Here is a 7,860-nt window from a genome sequence, read left to right on the forward strand (position 1 = left end):
CTCAGATTATTATTTTTCCGTAAAGTTTTTTTTGAAATCTGACACAGCGGTTGCATAGAGGATACGTTTATCTTTAATTTTGTGAATAACACTTGCATCTTTTATCAATGTTTATCAAATGCGGCAATGTAAACTGAGATTTTGTATATATATATATATATATATATATATATACATGCACATTATCAAACAAAACACACAATACATGTATAACATGATGTCCTATGAGTGTCATCTGATGGAGATAATCAAAGGTTAGTGATTCATTTTATCTATATTTCTGCTTTTGTGACTCTATCCTTGGCTGTGAAAAATGTCTGTGTTTTTGACTTTGGTGGTGATCCAACATAAATATATTTTGTGTTTTTGCTGTAAAACATTTTAAAAATTGGACACGGTGGTTAGATTAACAAGATGTTTATCTTTCATTTGCTGTATTGGACTTGTTAATATGTGAAAGTTAAATATTTCTAAAGAATATTTTATTTTATTTCCGCGCCACCTTTTCAGCTGAAAATGGAGGGGTGTTCCCTTTAGGGAACTCCTTGCCATAGCAAGTTTTAAGGAGAAGTCTATCTTTAATTCTGTGAATAACACTTGTATCTTTTGTCAATGTTTTATTATGAGTATTTCTGCAAATTACTGGATGTTTTGGAATCAAAACATTACTGCACATAAGGCGCCAATGTAAACTGAGATTGTTGGATATAAATATGCACATTATCGAACAAAACATACATGTATTGTGTAACATGATGTCCTATGAGTGTCATCTGATGAAGATCATCAAAGATTAGTGATTCATTTTATCTATATTTCTGCTTTTTGTGACTACTATCTTTGGCTGGGAAAATGGCTGTTTTTGACTTGGCAGTGATCCAACATGTGATGTTGTGCTTTTGCTGTTAAGCATTTTAAATCGGACACGATGGGTAGATTAACAAGAAGTTTCTTTCATTTGCTGTATTGGACTTGTTAATGTGTGAAAGTTAAAGTTCTAAAATATTTTTGAATTTTGTGCGCTGCCTTTTCAGCGGAATGTTGTCGGGGTTCCGCTAGCGTAACGCCTTCGCTAGAAAGGTTAATAGACGAAGAGAGTTCCAAACCTCTCAGCCAATAACAGATGGTTTTCAGTTTTCCTCTCCCACTTAAACCATTCTCAAGCAGAATTCTTGCTTGGAAATAGTATTGTGTGTGTGTAGAGAGATAGGGAGAGAGGTGGGTTCTTTACGTGGTCTGGTGAGATTATCCTGTGATGTAGAGTCTCAGGCCTGCTCACTGTGTACACCAAATGAGAGGTTAGGCAGACACACACACCCAAGAGGAAATTGGATGCTGATTAAAGATTGGTCTCAACAGCCAGGGGCTGTGACCTGGGATTATTGGAAAGAGGTGAACAGAGGTGTTCTATCAGACAACGCCTCTCCATCACAACATCCTCTGGCGCGTGCGTATGACCCTCTCCGGTCAGTGGTTACCTCTGTCACTCCGCTCATGTCAGTGGTCATACATATTACAGTAGCTGTATGATGTCAGCAAACTCTATAAAATCAAGCCCCCGAATCTATCACCCTGAATCATAGCCCACCTGACCCGCCCAGTGTTCACCAAGCCCCTGCTAACCACCTGCAGAAGCCCTGTTGTATCTTCATCCCTTCTGGTTGTTTCAGCACCATGGCCAGCATTCTACTGCTTTTCCTCACCGCCTCCTGCTGCGCATGTCTCTGTCTCGCTGACGACACCTCCTTGGAGTTTGAGACTCGTGCTCTAGAGTTCCCCACAAATCACAAGAAGAGAAGGATCTGGTAAGTTTAAATTGTTTTATGTTTGTGAAGTTGTTTGGTTTGTGCGCTTGTCAATGTGATAGTTTAGTTGATTCATCCCTCTCTTTGTACTTGTTTTCTAGCTATAATATATATATATAGCAGCCTATCGTTTTTGTTTGTTTTTCTCTGTCATATAGATTGAAGCTTTACAAGAAGTTCTGGAGAAACTGAAGAACAAACAGATGCCGTTATCAGAAAAGAAGCTTGGCTGGCTGCCGTCGGTAAGAATAGACCTGAATAGACCTGATCAATCATTTTAAAGTGGTTAAAGTCCTATTATCAATAAATTATTTTTAAGTAGTTAGCCTGTCTGTCATGCATTTTACTTCTTCATTGAGTGTAGCCTTATATTGCGTGTTTCAAATGGTCAAAACGGGACTTTCGATAAAGGTTTTCTATTGACAGTGTTTAAAAATATATATATAGTTCAGGAGTTGTTAGGTTAATCTGATTCTGGAAAACCGTGTAGATGTTTCAGAATCACATAGTCTGTAGACAGATGCCACCACTACCATCATCATTCAATTAAATAACAAACTGTTTGTTTGTTTCCCAGTGTGACGCTGGCGAGCAGTGCGCTGTTCGCAAGGTGCGCGTGTCGGAACGCTGTGCGGGTGTCCGCGTGGGACTACGTGCAACTTCTATGTCCTCAAGTGTTTGTAAGAAGAGAAGAGGAGAGAAAATGATAAACGGTGTAGGGGGGGGAGCAGAGAGAAATAGGAGAGAGAGAACAGAAGCTTTTGCCTCATTCAGAGGAGCACATTCAGATCGTGGAACGTTCAGACAGAAATATTGTATGTTGAACAGATATGTCTCTGACATGTAAAGTGAATAGGAATCATGTCAGCTTTACTTTCAGTATGTTGCCCTCTCCTGTCCTGAACGGGACCCTGGTGTGTAATGGAGGGTTTGTTGTCTAACATAAAGGCTGTATCCCAAATACCAATCTATTCCCTATAATGCTCTATTTTGGCCGGAGTCCTATTTGTCAGTCCTATGTTGCTTTGGTCAAAAGTATTGCACTTTATAGGGAATAGTGTGTAATTTAAGACACTACCCAACTTGTTCCTTTATCTGTGCTCTCTGCTGTCTCGTCTATTTTGACTAAGTACAAAGAAATTCAATGTGATCAATAAAGTCCTTGTTTTTAAGATGATTTACAGTTGTTTGTATGCTTCAGTGCAATTTTAATAAGTAGGCCATGTGGTACATTTTCATTACTCTTAGTACAAAACTCAAAACCGATCACCAAAAAGGCAGTCGTTTCAAAACATTAAGCTCATTTTCAATTGACTAAGTACAACACTTAAAATCACACATTTTCACCAAACTTAATCGGTGTTTCATCTAGAAATACATGTTTCACATTGCTGTACATGTTCATATAACGTTGTAACGGTATTTATTCGAGGGGTAAAGATAAAGATTTTGTTCGGGCGCCAGGCAGGTATTAACCATGCCAAAAGGAAAAGAGTAGAATAGAGTACCACTACCGTGCAGGATTTCGCCACGACGTAACTGCCGTGCACAATGCATACTCACTTTTGATATGTTTCTCTTTTCTTTTGTTAATAAAAGACAATTTACTATTACTTAATCGAACTGCTTTAAATTGATGATCACGTATATCTTTGGTAAACCTATACATTACACAACTAGATCTCACAGTCTCACGTCAGAATTAGACCTTCATCCATGTTTCTCAAATTTCAAATTTCGAAGTGTTTAAGGTTAGGTTTAGGCATTAATTCCGAAATCTTAAAGTTAGGAATTAACTCTGAATGGTTCATGTAAGGGTTAAGGTTTGGGATAGGCTTAAACAATTATCTCAAAAACAACTTTTTGTCGCTGGATTCAAACTTCCAAAATTTGGAATCAGAGGCAGATACTTATGAAAATCAAAACCGACTTGAAGGTAACAGCGCTCACCGTTCCTCCTAGTGGCCGATTTCCACATCACCTGTGGACGTCCTCAGATATGGATGGACGTCGAATACTGACTTGTATCCTAGGTGACCTGGCTGACTTTACATGTCAACTGGTTTGTCTGTTACAGATTCTGAGAACTACTTAATGAAAATGTCTGTAAAGTAGAAACAGAAAAGTATGAATATACTTGAATGTACTACAATGATGGTGACTATTGATTTACTTCACTGTAAAAATAATGTAAATCTCGATATTGACAAAGATCAGAGATCTGCTGTATGTAACAAATCAAATAAAAAAAATGAATGCACAATGAAACGTTTTGAATGACTGGGCGCCTTACAAGTGTTACCAGTTTGGAGTTTTGTTTTAAAGTTTAAGAGCCAAAGCAATACATAAATCATACATAAAACTCCTGTATCCAAATCTGTTTTTGACAATAACAAATAAAACCAAAATAGGCACTAGAATGCAGAAACAATCACCAATAGAAATGTATAATCATTCCAATACATATTATCTATACTTTCAGTATGTCCTCTTGCTGTCTTTCCCCCTCCTTCCATTTCAGACATCTCCCCGGTCTTCCTGGGGGCCCATGACAGTCTCCTGGAGCTCCAGGCTGAGAGGGGAGGCCATGTGAGAACGCCCCATTGCAGAGGGCTCTCCCCCCTGGGTAGGCTGCTGCTCTGGCAGACCCCCTCCGGCTGACCGTATAGTCTTGGTGAGCCAGCTGTTCCTAGCTGTCTGGAGATCACGTTGCAGCACCCCCTTCTGGTGTTCCAGCTCCTACACAGGGACAACACACACACATCATATATCACTACCGTGGAGTGTGTACTATGAACCAAACAAAAAAGTGTGTACCGTGCACATTAAAGAGTGTGTACTATGAACTATGTACTGTGAACATGTACAATATGAAGTGTGTAGTGTGCACTATGAAGTGTGTAGTGTGCACTATGAAGTGTGTAGTATGCACTATTAAGTGTGTAGTGTGCACTATAAAGTGTGTAGTGTGCTCTGAGCTGACCTGGATCTTGCACTTGGCCTCCACCATCTGTAGTTTAGTCTGGGCCAGCTCCTTCTCCAGCTCTGTGACCTGGCCACTCAGACACACCTTCTCCTGGTCTTGTTCCCTGGTACCAGTCGTCTGCTGGTCTAGTTCTGTTTCCTTGTCTCTCTGCTGGCCTGGTTCTCTGGTGCTGATTCTTCTCTGGTACGGGGCTGTGGGAACTGGTGCCTTCCATGATTGGAGAATCTAGAGCCTGTCGTGCAGTGAGAACACGCTATCACAGCATCTGAGAGAGGGAGGAGAGGAGGACCAGACACTTCAAAAGTGTTTTATTATAAACATGCAGAGTGAAGGTGATATCCTATACAGAACAAATTACATCATCAAACTGTGTGATTGCCAAACTGTGACATCATCAGACGGTGTCATTTCCTCCTCACCCTGAGTTTGTCCAGGTCCTCTCTGTGGGCCGCCTGCAGCCTCTCCACACCGACTGGTCAGCTGGGAACAGATCTGACAGACAGAGGAATATAGCATTAGGATTTTGTGTGTGTGTGTGTGTGTGTGTGTGTGTGTGTGTGTGTGTGTGTGTGTGTGTGTGTGTGTGTGTGTGTGTGTGTGCGTGCGTGCGTAGTGCGTGCGTGCGTGCGTGTGTGTGTGTGCGCTGTACCTGTTTGTAGTCTGAGATGATGCCTGAAGCTCCTCTCACCTCTGGTTCAGCCTTGTCCAGCTTTGTCCTTAACACCTCCTTCAACTGTGAAATGGTAAATACATGTCCATACACAGAATTAAATGTTTCATTGTTACTCCTTAAATATAATCCAATAATACAGTATTACCACAAATATTATATAACATTATCTCATACATATAATATAATAATATTACCATAAATAGAGAATACAATATTACAATGTACCATAAATATAATATAACATTATTACCATACATAGAATACAATATACATTATTACCATAAATAGATTATAATATTACATTATTACCATAAATAGAATATAACATTACATTATTACCATATATAGAATATAATATTACATTGTCCCATAAATCTAACATAATATTACATTATTACCTTACATCAAAGTATAGAAACATAAAGGGCGGATGGATAGAATAGAAGAGATTACCTGAGCAGCCACCTCCTCCTTCCCTCTCTTCTCTTCCTCTGCATTCTTCAATTTCATTCTGGTCTTCAGCAGCTCTTTGGTCAGCTCATCCACTCTGTCCTCCGCCTGTGGGCCCAACAACACGCTCAGAAGTCTGTCTGTCTGTACGTATATGTGCCTATGGAGATAGGGGCTAGGGTAGTATCTAGGGTGTAGGGGCTAGGGTAGTATCTAGGAGGTAGGGGCTAGGGTAGTATCTAGGGTAGTATCTAGGGTAGTATCTAGGAGGTATGGGCTAGGGTAGTATCTAGGAGGTAGTATCTAGGGTAGTATCTAGGAGTAGTATCTAGGAGGCTAGGTAGTATCTAGGAGGTAGTATCTGGGAGGTAGTATCTAGGAGGTAGTATCTAGGGTAGTATCTAGGAGGTAGGTGTCTAGGGTAGTATCTAGGAGGTAGGGGCTAGGGGTAGTATCTAGAGGTAGTATCTAGGTAGGTAGGGGGTCTAGGGTAGTATCTAGGGTAGTATCTAGGAGGTAGTATCTAGGGTAGTATCTAGGAGGTAGTATCTAGGGTAGTATCTAGGGTAGTATCTAGGAGGTAGGGGCTAGGGTAGTATCTAGGGTAGTATCTAGGAGGTAGGGACTAGGGTAGTATCTAGGGTAGTATCTAGGAGGTAGTAACTAGGAGGTAGTATCTAGGGTAGTGTCTAGGGTAGTATCTAGTGTAGTATCTAGGAGGTAGTACCTAGGAGGTAGGGGCTAGGGTAGTATCTAGGGTAGTATCTAGGAGGTAGTATCTAGGGTAGTATCTAGAGTAGTATCTAGGAGGTAAGGGCTAGGGTAGTATCTAGGAGGTAGGGGCTAGGGTAGTATCTAGGAGGTAGTATCTAGGAGGTAGGGACTAGGGTAATATCTAGGAGGTAGTATCTAGGAGGTAGGGGCTAGGGTAGTATCTAGGGTAGTATCTAGGGTAGTATCTAGGGTAGTATCTAGGGTAGTGTCTAGGAGGTAGTATCTAGGGTAGTATCTAGGAGGTAGTATCTAGGGTAGTATCTAGGGTAGTATCTAGGGTAGTGTCTAGGAGGTAGTATCTAGGGTAGTATCTAGGAGGTAGTATCTAGGAGGTAGTATCTAGGAGGTAGTATCTAGGGTAGTATCTAGGGTAGTGTCTAGGAGGTAGTATCTAGGGTAGTATCTAGGAGGTAATATCTAGGAGGTAGTATCTAGGGTAGTATCTAGGAGGTAGTATCTAGGGTAGTATCTAGGAGGTAGGGGCTAGGGTAGTATCTAGGGTAGTATCTAGGAGGTAGTATCTAGGAGGTAGTATCTAGGGTAGTATCTAGGAGGTAGTATCTAGGGTAGTATCTAGGAGGTAGGGGCTAGGGTAGTATCTAGGGTAGTATCTAGGAGGTAGTATCTAGGAGGTAGTATCTAGGAGGTAGTATCTAGGGTAGTATCTAGGAGTAGTATCTAGGGTAGTATCTAGGAGGTAGTATCTAGGGTAGTATCTAGGAGGTAGTATCTAGGAGTAGTATCTAGGGTAGTATCTAGGGTAGTATCTAGGAGGTAGTATCTAGGGTAGTATCTAGGAGGTAGTATCTAGGAGGTAGTATCTAGGGTAGTATCTAGGGTAGTATCTAGGAGGTAGTATCTAGGGTAGTATCTAGGAGGTAGTATCTAGGAGGTAGTATCTAGGGTAGTATCTAGGAGGTAGTATCTAGGGTAGTATCTAGGAGGTAGTATCTAGGAGGTAGTATCTAGGGTAGTATCTAGGGTAGTATCTAGGAGGTAGTATCTAGGGTAGTATCTAGGAGGTAGTATCTAGGGTAGTATCTAGGAGGTAGTATCTAGGGTAGTATCTAGGGTAGTATCTAGGAGGTAGTATCTAGGGTAGTATCTAGGGTAGTATCTAGGAGGTAGTATCTAGGAGGTAGTATCTAGGGTAGTATCTAGGAGGTAGTATC

General features: G+C 40.8%; 1 pseudogene; it reads right to left on the reverse strand.

The window, feature by feature from the left end:
- Positions 1–1,604: 1,604 nt before the first annotated feature.
- Positions 1,605–6,022, reverse strand: LOC135535934 (rab GTPase-activating protein 1-like; annotated as a pseudogene).
- Positions 6,023–7,860: the final 1,838 nt, after the last annotated feature.

Source organism: Oncorhynchus masou, unplaced genomic scaffold, assembly GCF_036934945.1.
Source record: "Oncorhynchus masou masou isolate Uvic2021 unplaced genomic scaffold, UVic_Omas_1.1 unplaced_scaffold_5329, whole genome shotgun sequence".
In the NCBI taxonomy this organism is placed as follows: Eukaryota; Metazoa; Chordata; class Actinopteri; order Salmoniformes; family Salmonidae; genus Oncorhynchus; species Oncorhynchus masou.